We start from the raw sequence: 14,545 nt of genomic DNA, 5'->3' as shown, positions 1-14,545 counted from the left end.
TATCTAAAGCTATAAGATGACTTGCCTGGATTAATCTGCCAACCCATTATTGAATCCTTTCGGAAAAAGTCAATGAGCAAACAGTGAAAGGTAAAACCATTTCAAACAAAAACAAGCAATATTCCGTTTCATCCGACACCTGTTTGCTACCTACCGGGATGGTCGTCCATATCCATCCACAACTCCTACCGAATGCAATGCAATCAATTCCACTCTCTGCTATGTCAACAAATTCTAACGAAAATCCATTGTCGTACATGTCGAGCATTGCGATCCATTTGGCAATTTTGTTCCCATTTCCCATTTCTTCTCTACTATTTTACAGGTAGGTATCATCCCACCTGTTCTCCTATTGTGGTACAACTATAGAGACTATCCAAGTAACCATCGTAGGTATTTGCTGCATTCCTTTGATGCGTATCCAGAGCAGCCGAAAGCTTCTTGCAATCGACAAGAATTTTCTCTTTACAGGTATCCTTGTCCTGTACTTTGTTGGTTCCATCGATGTTGGCACAGCAATATTTGTATCGAAGTATCCATGACTACTCATCCGTGGAATGAATCTCCTTGCAACGTTTCAATATAGATTCTGTACAATTGAAAATTCTTTTTCAAGAACCGGTGGCATTTATTGGTGGGCAGATGAAGAAGAATAGAATGTTTGAAACGATTTTTTATTTGTATGTAAAGACATTAACCTCACATAGGAAATCAATTGTAACGAAGAAAAATTGTCTAGTGATGAATCCAGATGTAGAAGCTGCAGAGAAGGGAAACTGGTGCAGGAAAGTGATTGCTGGTTTCAACTTTCATTTGATTGCAATACACTAGCATAGCGTAGCGTAACATTTGATTGGCTTCCAGCTTTCTCTACCCCTCGACTGGTCGTGTTTGTCGTCAAACGAAGCCTTAAATCCTAGTCGGGTGTTGCAGTAGTATTGCTTTTCGAATAAACCATGTCCGGAAAGCAGTGTTGGAAAAGTTCGCGATATTTCACGAAGTTCACCAAGGGAAAAGTTCACGAGTCATAGTGAGTTTTCGCGAACTTTTCCATCACTGCCGGAAAGTAACCGGAATACTTTGTGCACCATATTTTGTATCGAATACTTCGGCTAGATTTATCGTGTAACATACCATTGAGTAGGTTTTTGTTTGTAGTATTCAGAATAATTTATGTGTGTACAAACGTCAGTTTTCATAACAATGAGACGTAGTGAAAGAGAAGCGCGTGTGAACCGCATTGTCAAGTTTTTCAAAAATATTGCTAATTGTTGCAAGACCACCACGTATCGTCACTCCAAAGTGGAAGGAGTTCCATCCAGCACTATTTAAGATGTTCTAAAAAGGTATTCCGAAACTGGTACAGCTGATTTCCTTAAACTCTCAGGCCGTCCAGTATCCGTATCAAGGCTTAATATCGTGAGTGCCTTAGAAAAAGTATTTACGAAGCAACGCGATGTTTCTGTCCGCCAGTTAGCTTCGAAAATGCAAATTCCAAAGTCAACGCATAGTGATATAAAAAAAAAAACACAAATTGCACATCAAGACAAGAACAAAACAGGTCGTGCCAAAGTATGTAAAGAAACAAGCTGTTCGTGCCAAATCAGGAGCTCAATTTGTTCTTTACTATAAATGCAGATATTTATCTAAACGAATGTCTGAAGAAGCGGTTGATTCCTTTCATTCGTAAGCATCATTACACCAGCAATGTTTTATTTTGGCAAGACTTGGCATCGGCACACTACGCGCAGAGAGTGCTGGAGTTCCTTGAACGAGAAAATATTGCAAGCAGGACTACTCTAAGAGACGTATTCCAGCTAAAAATCTGTCTAGATTCAAACGGATTTGGAAAAAATTGCAGCTGATGTAGCTGAAACTCATGGACCACGGATACTATATTCTTACCCAAATATCTAAATCAGGAGATTTGTTGTAAGCCGCAAATAAGAGCTTCACCTGGTCCAATGGCTTAGTCATCGGCTTCCATCTGAGCGGTTGGCAGATACCGCAAATAGATAATCCCTTGTAGACGTAGATCTCTGGTAAACGCATGCTTCGATCGGAATCGACCATCTTGATGCAGGATTGGTTGTCCTCACACACAACGATTGGATATGCTGGTTCCTGTTGATATCCTTCATCAGCTTTCGCATCAATAACAGCCCCTGGCATCCCTGAGCCAAGGCCACAAACTCGGCTTCTGTTGAAGAAAGTGCATCGCAAGACTGCTTGTGGGTGCCCCAACTTACCAGCCCTCCACCGAATTTGATCAGGAAACCAGAGTTGGTTTTTCGGCCTCCTTCATCTCCAGCCCAGTCTGCGTCGACAAAACATTCCAAGCATTCATTTCCGGATCCCAGATGTAGGGAAAAGTCCTTGGTTGCCTTGAGATATCTCAGTGGTTTGTTGGTTTGGACACCTTTCTGCCCGGCAATGAAGTTGCAAGGCAGATATCTAGCCGCGTGTTGACGCCGACGTACAGCAAACTACCTACCAAGCTTGAACGCTGTCGATCTTCCGGTTCCAGACTCGTAAATATTTCTTCATCTAGCTCGGCATACAAATAAACAGTCCATTATATCCATGTGCTGCACCAGCATGTTATCCCGACTGGCAATGGTCAAGATGGTACGAAGAGTAGTTTGCCGAGCAACGGGAGCGAATACCTCGTCGTAATCCGTCCCATATTTTTGTGTGAATCATTATGCGACCAACCTGGCCTTGAATTGCATTGTGTTGCCAATTTCATCGAGCTTTTTCTTGAAGGTCCACTTACACCCAACGGCCTTCCTTCCAGGGGGCAGTGGTACTACTTCCCATGTTTGATTGTCCAGTAACGACTGTAGCTCCTCCTTCATTGCGAAATGCAACGCTTCTGCATCTGGACATTGGATTGCATCGGTATAACTCCTGGGTTCATCGGTAGTAGTACTGGTGACGCCGGTGACCTCTCAGTAAAGTTTCTGCAGGATTCCCCTAGTGACTCTCGTGGATCGTCTCAGTTCAGTTGGTGGTTTATTGATATCGCCGTCGCTTTCTATGGATTGACTCGATTGATCAACCAATCACCCGGCAACCGTTGATGTCGAAAATAACAGTTTTTACGCTAGCGGCGGAACAGACAAAAGATTCATCGCCAGCGTGGATGTATACAGCGCCTTGCTTAGCTTCATCTCGGTTTGCTTACCCTTGTCATCGTAGCACTGGATCATTCCGGGACCTTCTCCTTTGACGATTGCTCGCTTCCCGTCAGCAAGTGTAACGTGTTTCACGTCGCTTTCGTGCAGCTCTGAGAAAAAATCACGGCTTGCGACGGTATGACTGCTCGCGCCCGAGTCCACAATCCAAGGCTTGTCTTCATTTCCATTTTCATCCTCGCGTCTTCCGGCCAGAAACGCGAACGATACGAAATTTCCATCGTTTTTCGGTGAAGGCTTTCCCTGCTCTCCTGGCTTCGTTTCCTTCTCGTTGTCCCGGATGAATTGTCGACACTCCCTCTGCATGTGGCCTGCCTTTTTGCAATAGTGGCAGACCAGCGTTTTCTTCTTCCTGCTGCCCTGTCCAACCTTCATCGCCGAATCCGTCCCGGAGCCTTGCCGTTTCGTGGTTTCATCCAGGAGTTTCCGCTTGACAAGTTCTAGGGTCAGATCCTTGTCCGACCGGCTCTCCAAAGCGGTAGTCAGGGTGTCGAACGCTCTTTGCATGTTTCTCAGGATCATGGCGACCATGAGTTTTCCTCCAATAGCTGTCCGGCATTCGCAAGGCTACTGAACAGTTCCTCCATAGCGAAAACGTTTTCGGCCATGTTCTCTCATTTCGTATAACGCTTGTCGGAGATTCGCTTCAGCAACGAGACCTTTAACGTGAGGCTCACCTTCTGATGATGGTTCTGGAGTGACATCCATGCTTCCTTCGCTGTCTTCGACAAACGGATCAACATGTGCTGGATGTCCTCGATGAGCAGTCCGATGGTCGCCCTGGCTTTGGCATCTCCAGCGTTCCAGACGGCAACTGCTTCTGCCTCCAAGAGATTAACTGTCAATTTAAATGTTTCTTAGTTGGTAGTACCGCCACTTGTGGTACACATAATCAATTCCTTAGCGTTTGACGTTTACACACTACAGCCATCTGTTGAGTGTATTGCCTATCATAGTGTATACGACAGATGACGGTAGGGTTTACAATGATAACTGTTCAATGTGTTGTATCTGTTTGTCTGTGATATAACATTGAGGTAACGTTAGGATAAAATCAAAACATTGAGAATTAAAACGCATCACTTTCAGAAATACTTCGCTTCGCAACCGATGAATGATTCTGACGGCCATATGAGTACCCAAGTAACCATATAATCGCAATATAGCTTGTATATTCTTAACCATACTCAAGGTTAGTTGGGCAATTAAATGACCAGTTTAAGTCTGATATTTGACGTTAAGCATCTCCAACTATATTAAATTGAGCTATTGACGCATCGGATTCGCATGAAACTACATTACATTTTATTACTATAATTACATTTTTTTAAATTTTATTCTAAAATAAACAAACATTCAATCCAAAGCTTTGAAATTAGGCGACATGCAATATCCTTAATTGAATTAAATTTTCATATTTCAAAATTCAGTTTCTATCCCATTCAAAATTAGGTTCCAAACATGTTCAACCAATCTTCAAGTACCAACTGAATAACGTTTATTTGCAGTAACAGTAGTGAAAATTCACTACTTAAAATGCATTTCAAATCGGTTTAAAATACATATAATTTTAAGTACGTCACACCATATTATTACATTTTAATGTTGCAAAATTATGAGCATGAGCATGAGCATGATTGACCGCCCGTGGACGCAACTCCGTTATTGCCAGATCAGCTGTAGTTCCACAGAGAACCAATAGACGTTGCTTGGGACTAGCAATCACCCTCAATCTGTAAATACTGGTGATCTCAAACTTGGCCACGTTCGAATGCTGGTCAAGAAAGGAATGGGTAGGAATAAGTTGACGTAATACTCGCTTTAATGAAAGTCGAGAGCACCTCTGCATTTCCACGAGCAATTACCGGGATGTTGGATAAAAGAGTTAGGATTGCAGCAGGATTCATGTTGGTATACGATGTGCTGAATTGATGTCCTACCGATTAAATAGCGCGAAGGAGCTTGGGTTCGAACCCACGGTCTTCTGCTCAGTAAGCAAAATCGGTCGTCACTATAGGCCTCCGAGCTCCATATATCTCAAAACAATTAAGATTAAGTTTCCGTTCAACTTGTTAATATCCCAGCGGTGACCTCGACGACGACGACAACAACTGCTCTTGAAAAGGATATGATATGGATTTCCGATCAACACGTCTTTCCTGAAACTCAAATATTACCTTTTCTACGTACTCGGCCCTCCATCCGAATTTCTTTACGCTTTACATCATATTATGAAAGAAAGCCGATTTAAAACTCTATAATGTGAATGAGCTTGAGATTGAACCCATGATTTTCTGCTCAATCACCAAATCGGCCGCCACAAGACCATCAAGCTCTTTATTTCACAAAAAAAAAATTGAACAAGTTACTGTTCAACTTGCTGTTGCTATGTTAAAAACTACTCTTGAGAAAAATTTGTTATAGATTTCTGATCAACACGTTTTTCCTAAAACACGAATATAATTTCTTTTGCGTACTCGTTCCTCCAACCGAATTTTAATACTTTTTATCTTATATTAAGAATAAACCCGGTTCACACTAAAACTCAATAACGTGAAGGAGCTTGAGATTGAACCCATAATATGCAAAATAGGTCGCCACTAGGCCTTCGAGCTCCTTATATCACAAAAAAAAATATGATCAAGTTTGCAGACGTCATTTCGATCAGTGTTTTAGTGCTGCAATTTATTAAAAAATTGCAAAGACGACATTTTGAAAAAAAAAACCTCAAGATGCAAATTGGCCAAACTTTTTCTAAAAATTTGATTGATTGCCCATAACACGTAATTATGCAAAATGCCATGCAATTTGGAGAAGGTCAAGTCTTTTTTCTATTTGGTCTGGAACTGGTCAGACTACGTCTTACCGGAAGGTAGGGGGAGGGGGGGGGGTGAATAAAAATTCTTAAAATTGCGATCGTCATGAAAATGTGTTAGGTTTTGAACGCTTGTAACTTTGTCAGTTACAGATGAAATTATAATCTAAATTCACCAATCAATAGGTAATAACTTTACAAATTTGCTAAAATTAATAGTTTTCCTATTTTCCATACAAAATTTTTGAAAATGTGCAAACAAAAAGTGATTATTTTTGTAAATTAACTCTCTGTGCTTTTCTGAATTAGAAGCATTGGTTCCATATTGTTGCTTAAATTGTCCTTGATATCGTATAGAGTTTTTATATAGTATGTGAATTTACTAAAGCAATCATTATGAAAAGTATTTTCGATGTAACCATCACAAATTCAATGCTGTCTTTTTATTCCTTATGATGTTTTCTGATTATATACTCATTAAAAGTTTCATATTTCTTGAACTAAATTTTTTGAGTTACACGCATGTTTTTCTATATTCATCGAGCATTATCAAATTAACCTCAAATCAAACTACTGATATTCAATCACACGATTTCTTAAAAAAAATAGTGAAAATGCAAACATTCCTGTTTAATATCTTACTATCGAATTAACTCTAAGATCCTTAGTAGTCATTTGAAAAAAAAAAAATAAAAAAAAAACACTAACTGTTGCAAAAAACTATCAATGTTACCCCGTTTTACGGTACTTTATTTAAGTAGTTAAAATTTACACTCAGATAAAAAAAATGTTTTATGTCTTGTCAAAATTGATGAACATTTATGGAAATATTGTAGATAAAATCATTTCAAGAAACATTCCCCCCTATTCTGCGAGTCACGTGACTCTCTCTCTCACCGGTGAGGTGACAATTGTCACCTCACCGGTGACAGAGAGTCACGTGACTCGCAGAATAAGGAGGATTGTCGAGGACGACCATTTTCTATCGCTCAAGTGTACGAAGTTATAGGGTGAACATGGAGTACAAACGAAAGTACCCCCTCAAAAAGCGTTTTTTACCAAAACTTTTTTGTTTGAATTTTGCAGAAAGAAGCAAATCGCTATCTATGCGTTTTAAGGATTTACGAGCGTTTTTATATTTTTCAGAACTATCTTAACAGTCCGAACACGATGCCTCCGGTAAAATGTGTAACGGCAAACTTGCAATGTTTGAAAAATTACAGCTCAGTCATTTATTGACGCATTTCAAATCTATTAAACCCATTGGAAACTACATACTTTGAAAATTTATCCGTTATCAATCGATTTAAAATCTATAGATAAATTGCTGAGCAATGATTTTCAAACATTGTCCATTTGCCGCTACACTGTTTACCAAAGGCATCGTGTTCGGAGTGTTAATAAGGTGTATCTTGCAGGCTAGCAGGTATTAGCAGCTAATCTCAACGTCATTTCGTTCATCAACTTATACCCTACTGTTACAATATACAAGGGGATACCTAATAAATTTTCAAATATCCGAAGTGATTTAAGATTTGGGCGTAATTGCTTTTGTAATCAAATACGTCAATCACCGATTTCTCACGAATAAAAGTTCAATCTTGTAAACAAACTATAACAAATGACGGAGCAATCAATCCTCTATCTGATTGTGTTATTAGTTTTCGAGATTGAAGTTTTACTCGATTGACGTGTTTGCTTACAAATGTAAAAGTCATCAGACGATGCATACAGTAATTACGTAATCAGTTTTCTTGGCATTTTTTTTTCAGAGCATTAAAATTTTCTCCACGTCAAACCGTGACATTTTTTTTAAATCTGCATTATTTTGCTAAATAGTAATGCTGAATAGTAATTTTGTTTACCTATTGTTTCAATTTTAGTGAGGCTAAAATTACCCGAACTCTTATTCTTCCGAACCAGTCTAGAAATCACCATCCCTTGGCGTTCATTAGACAACTCGATCAAAATCCTAAACTTCCTGTTAATATTCGTCCGCATCCTAATATCAGGCAGACAGGCAACGCAATCAAATGCGCGGGAAAATGGTCGATATGCCACGAACTGTAGCAAGTTCCTCCAACTGAGTAGAACTCCGTCCGACGACGACGACGACGGCGGTGGTGGCCGTGGCTTCGTGGCAAATTAATTTCGGAACCGGCTTACGACCGACGAGTAATGCGAACCGCAGAACTGTTAGAGGGCAAAAGTTTCTGCCATCATTCGCATTCGTTTATTGATCCAACAGAGAGTAAGTATATGTAGGGTTAGGCGGTACTTGATTTATATTTTTTTTTTGATTTTCAACAACCGCAGGTTCAATGTAGCCCTTATGCTGGTTTGAAAATGCAAACCTGTTGATTTTAATAAACAAAAAATTAATAAATGTACTAACTGACCCATCTTGCTCCATATTACCCTACCCAATTCCACCCCACTGACTGATGGTATTTTGGGAGGGAGGGGAGGCGATGTACACCAAGGAAGAGTTTCATTAAGTTTTGATTAAGGCACTGCGTGTAGTTGGGTAGTTCCTTCGGTTGTCTCAATGAAGGGATTACACGAGAGATTTAGGGTTTAATGAAATTGGGGTAAGGAGATAGGATGATGACGCCTATATTGGGAGAGTTGTTAATTAGGGAAAATAATGGGGTGGCATTTGCGAGCTATTGTATGCGATATAATTTTTTCAATGAATTTAACTTTGAAGTGGTTATGAATAAACTTGATTGTTGGGATGACTGATTTTTCTCGATTTTTTGCAGTGATTGATGCATATGAAATAACCGATTATATAAATTAAGACAATAATTAAATTTTGAATGACAGCGCAGAGAAACATCATCTGTAGAATTATAATCACCCGTGCAATTGGGAAGCAATTAAATCAAATGGGTTTTAATCAAGTAGGGGAAATGGTTCTAATGTTGGTATCTGGATCTAAAGATTGGGCACATCGATAAAAATCTAGTTTTTTTTTAGTTTTCGTAGAACAATGCGTCATCTGGACCAGGGCTGGTCATTTTCAATAAAAGATCTCACACGACATTCACGATTTACTTCAAAATCTCCTCGATTTTTTTTTGTCATGACAGAACGTGACAGTGTTGTTAACATCGCAATTACTAGTTCATTTATTGATATTATTGTTACTTGTACCGCGGGAATCTTAAAAATATATTCACTCTACCGATTACATACTGTTACTTGCCTAAATTCAGCTAAAGCAGTTAGAAATGTTGATGTCAAAGCCGTATGACAATTTTTCTCATGAATGTCTCATGAAAGGACCTGTTTTCTCATTTTCACATGACGGGCGTGATAGTTACCAGCTCTGATCTGAACAATACAAATGTATATTCTTGATTACCAGTGAAACAATGACAAAAAATGCTTTCCTTCGAAATTTATGTATGGACCCAATATCAGGGACACTTAGGCCGACATTAGGGACATTAACCCTAATAGACACATTTTATAATCCAAAAAATTACATCAGTGTTCACTCGGCTGTCGACAGAAGCAGGCCACTCTCGATGTGTGTTACACAATCGTCTGTTTGCTCGGCAGCAACCGTTGCACAGTGGGGAAAATTCGACCCAAAATCCCACTTAATTAGACGGCGCACCGTAGGAGTCCCACAAATAGCCTATCTTATGTGAAAACAATCGGAGAATCGATTGATGATAGTTCCGATTAGGGTTGACATCAGGAAGTGGTCCGTTTTGCCCGATTTACCCCTAATTTTGGAATAAAAATATAATTATCATCCAGAAACTAAACTTGGTGCGCTTAGATTGAGCCAACGTAAACTTTATCCTTGTAAAAAGAGCTGGGGAGATGATGGGTGCTATTTTTACTTTGATCAGCCGTCATTTTACCCGATTTCCCCTTGGCCTATAAAAACAAGATTAAACACTCGTAAACCAGAATTTGACGGACAAAATATTGAACTTTATGCACTCTATAAAAACAAGATTAAACACTCGTAAACCAGAATTTGACGGACAAAATATTGAACTTTATGCACTTAACTATTGTACAATTATCCAAGAAATCGAACCCTATAATCGACCATCATCATTCGATTCTCCGGACATTTTTACATAACTATAGTGCTTACTTAAGGGTCCTGTGCACCACCAGCGGTGAAAAGGGCCAACGTGAAAGACTTCCATCCTGGGCGGCTGCTCGCTTTTGCCTTGACCTGGGCCCAGGTCAGATTCCTATCGACTTGCTTAATTTCCTTATTGAGGCTCCGCCGCCATGAGCCCCTGGGTCTGCCTCTGCTGCGATGTCCTGCTGGATTCCAATCCAGCGCTTGCTTGCAGATTTCGTTTCCGCCCCGTCGAAGTGTGTGGCTGACCCACCTCCACTTTCGCTCTCGAATTTCTGTTGCTATGGGCTTCTGATGACATCGACGATGGAGCTCGGCATTCGAGATCCAGTTGTGAGGCCACCAGGCACGAATTTTATACCGCAGGCATCGGTTGATGAAGACCTGCAGCTTTTGAGTTTTCTCCGCTGATACACATCACGTCTCGCTGGCGTATAACAACACAGATTTCACGTTCGAGTTGAAAATTCGGATTTTGGTGCTTTGACTTATCTGGTTGGATCTCCATACGTTTCGTAAACTCGCAAAGGCAGCCCTAGCCTTCTTGATTCGTGCACCTATGTCGCTCTTGATCCCGCCGTCCGACGCTATTTGGCTGCCAAGATATCGGAAACTTTCGACCTTCTCCACTGCTTGCCCCGCTGCCGTAAAGTTGGAAGGGTTGCCCGTGTTAATATCCAACGATTTGGTCTTGTTGACGTTGATGGTGAGACCCGCCGCAGAGGAGCGTTCGGCTAGGTCATTGAGCTTACTCTGCATATCAGAGCGCCGTTGTGCTAGTAGAGCAACATCATCAGCCAAATCGAAGTCGTTGAGATGCTCCATGGTGATAGGCTGCCAAAGCAGCCCACGGTTCGGTACACGGTCAATTGCACCTACCATGATCTCGTCGATTACGATGAGAAACAGTAGCGGTGTATATTATATCCTTGTCTCACACCAGCGACTACCCGGATAGGGTCCGACAAGGCTCCGTTAACTCTGCACGTGAAAGCCTCATACTGCGCTTGGATGGGGTTGACGATTTTATCCGGGACTCCCTTGCGTCTCAGGGCGCCCCACAGATTCTCGTGATTGAGACGGTCGAAAGCTTTTTCGTAGTCAATGAATACCAAATAAAGGGACTCTTGGAATTCATTGACCTGCTCCAGGATGATGCAGAGCGTCACAATATGGTCCACACAAGATCTTCCGGCACGGAATCTAGCCTGATGCCGTTGGAGAGTCGCGTCAATCTTCTCCTGTATCCGATTCAGGATAACTTTGCACAGAGCTTTGAGAACAATACACAGTAAAATGATGCCTCGCCAATTGTCGCACACAGTCAGATCCCCTTTCTTTGGGACCTTTACTAAGATGCCCTGCATCCAGTCGGCCGGAAAAGTCGCGGTGTCCCAGATATTACAGAATAGTTTATGCAACATTTGTGCGGATGAGCATCTCTGCTGATATGCGATCGACCCCGGAACCATGTTGGATTTCATGCTTCGGATAGCTGCTCCAATCTCCTGCAGTGATGAGGCCTCGGAATTGACGCGAGTGATGCGCCGCACCCTAGGCGGATCATGCCGAGATGTTGATGGCTGGTTGGCCGTCGAAACTTGAAGAAGTTGTTTGAAGTGCTCAAACCAGCGTTTCAGCTGGTCAGTGGGGTCGGTAAGCAATTGTCCAGTCGTGTCCTTCACTTGCATCCTCGGGTTCATCCTTGCTCCACTCAGGCGTCGTGAGATATCGTAGAGGAGGCGTATATCGCCAGTGTTTACGGCTTTCTCCCCTTCGTCGACCAGGGAGTTCACCCACGCTCGCTTGTCCCGTCTGCAAGAGCGCTTGACTTCCTTCTCTAGAGCCGAGTACCGTTGACGGGCTTCGTTCTTGGCACCTCTGGTTCTCGCCCGCTCTATCGCGGCTTTTGCTTCTCTACGCTCCTCAATCTTCCGCCATGTTTTATCTGTGATCCACTCTTTCCTCTGGGTGCGCAGCTCACCCAAGTTGTTTCTATGGCATTCTTGATGGCCGTCCATTGTTCTTCTACGCTGCCACCATCTGGAACGTCCGCAGCTCGAGTCTCAAGTTCTTCAACAAAGGACCTTTTTACCGCTGGATCATCAAGTCGGCGTGTGTTGAACCGCCGCCCGAGTCTCTCCTCCCGTCGCTGGATCCGCGCCATGCGTAGGCGGATTTCGCCGATTAGAAGGTGATGGTCAGACGCGATGTCGGCGCTGCGTTTATTCCGGACATCAAGAAGGCTCCGTCTCCATTTTCGGCTGATGCAGATGTAGTCGATCTGATTTTCGGTATGTCCATCACGGGAAACCCACGTGACTTTGTGCACTGGCCGATGGGGGAAGAGCGAGCCCCCGATCACCATGTCGTTATTGCCACAAAATTCTGCAAACAGCTCACCGTTCTAACTATAGTGCAAGTGTGTGTAATATTAATTAATAATTAGGGATAAATCGGGCAAAATGGACCACTTCTCGAAGTCAACCCTAAATGGGACCATCACCAATCGATTCTCCGATTTTTTTTTTCACATAAGATAGGCTATTTGCAGGACTCCTACCGTGCGCCGTCAATTAAGTGGAATTTTTCCCCACTGTGCATTGTGTGGTCCTCCTCATTGTTCTTCATCAGCAGTTAATTAGGTCGATGCGTCGTAGACTTTGGAAAGCAACAGTTTTGTGATTAGTGTGTGAGTGATGACCACGTTTTGCGTCCATTTCTGCAATGGAAGCGCTCTGCCTTCCGTTGGCGATACTGCCATACAATGAAACCACTGCAAGCGGATCCCGTTCGGATGGAGGAGGCTTATTGTATAGCGGAAGATAAAATGTTTATTTTGCTGTACCTTTTGACTATAGTTTTACGCTGTTGTGTATAGTGAACAAGTATCCTCGGCTCTGTAAACATATCGAAAAACATGTTCCATATTTAAGAAGCATTACACATATACATGAGACATGTTCGGGGTGATTTCAGATTGGGACTTCAATCGCTGATTTCTAACCAATAAAAATCACTCATACAAACAATACAAACGGGTTTAGGCTTATATGAATTTTCATAGTTTGTATGCAAGATTAAACTTATATTCGATTGAACTAATTGCTTTTCAAAAGCAGATGCGCCAGATGGATACTATACAAACTAAATCATACCCGTAACACGGGTAGATCACCTTTGTTCGTGGTGCGTTACTGGTGTAAGATCTACTACATGGCACTTTGGCCTTAAGTTCATCTTGTCCTTGGATTGTCACTCTGTTTTGAGATTCTTCGAGGAACTGAGATTGGAAAAAATAGAAATGATTTGGAACAGGGTTAAGATGCATGCGCATATTTGGAGAGGTCCCATAACAATCAAACGGCCAATATCTAATTGTTTCATTGCTGTATGGCTGTGAAGCCAAAAAACTCCTATTGAATTGGGATATTAATTCACGATATTGGCCACTTACTGCCAACCTAAGCATGTGTCATTATTCTTGTGTAAGAATCATTTTAGAAGTAGAGGAACATTTGTTTAGGACATTGAAAAACACTACTTCTCTTTTCGGTGATATTTCTAATACTTAAGCAGTGTCTTTCAGAACGCGGAACTCGTCCGTATTGCGAACTCTTTGATCACATAACACGCACCTAAAAATGTGGCGTATACTCTGGAGACCATAAGAGAAGTACACAGCGTAATTGATTAGTTTGATTAATCGATAAGTTATCGCAAACCCCTACTTGATAGGGTTGAACTCAGAACAGAAGAACATTTGATACAGCAGTGGCTCAAAACATAACAAGTTTAGATTTATTCATTAATCATCTGGCTACTACTCATCTCAACAAATCTACTAACCTACTTTCGTCGTACGGAGAACCAAACACCTAAACCGCTAATACCATAATCCAAAAACCATGCCTAATTCTTTCCCCATGAAACCACCATCTGTAAACCGCACTTTTTCCTACTTTCGTAATCCTCATAATGAGCTCTCTCTCTCTCTCTCTCTCTCTCTGCTCTGCCAGCATAATATAAACACCATCGTCACCATCAATTCTACCACGCCGCCCGATTGTTTACAAATAACAGCGGCGATGAAAAAAAAAAACGTAAACGAATTTAAAAGCATAACGAATAATCAACAAAACAACAGAAGAAACTAAGGAGAAGAATTAACAGAATGAAGAAAGGATTTACGTGAATTGAGCTACTGAAAAACAACAGCAACAGCAAAAAGAACAACTTGCAAACAAACAGTCGTCAAACGATGAAAGGGAAAACAATCAAACACGACGACAAACGACACGGGTGCACTTCTAGGCGTGAACAAGAAGCTCTCTGCTTGGTGCACTTTCGCAGCGTGAAGATCAAACACAAAATGACACGCGCGTTCATTGCCAGGCAGCTTTCCTACGTAGGATT

The 14,545-nt window shown here is 41.5% G+C and overlaps 1 protein-coding gene across 2 annotated transcripts in view; it reads right to left on the bottom strand.

Moving 5' to 3' along the window:
• LRP1 (LDL receptor protein 1) overlaps positions 1-14,545 on the bottom strand; it is a 529,790-nt gene that overhangs the window by 48,081 nt on the left and 467,164 nt on the right. The gene's annotated exons all lie outside the window — the stretch shown is intronic.

The sequence above is a fragment of the Ochlerotatus camptorhynchus genome, unplaced genomic scaffold (genome assembly GCF_037179485.1).
Source record: "Ochlerotatus camptorhynchus isolate MF236.1 unplaced genomic scaffold, CSIRO-AGI_Acam_v1.1 ptg000077l, whole genome shotgun sequence".
Taxonomy (NCBI): Eukaryota; Metazoa; Arthropoda; class Insecta; order Diptera; family Culicidae; genus Ochlerotatus; species Ochlerotatus camptorhynchus.
Note: the sequence above shows the minus strand (reverse complement) of the source record. Positions and strands in the feature narration are given on the sequence as shown.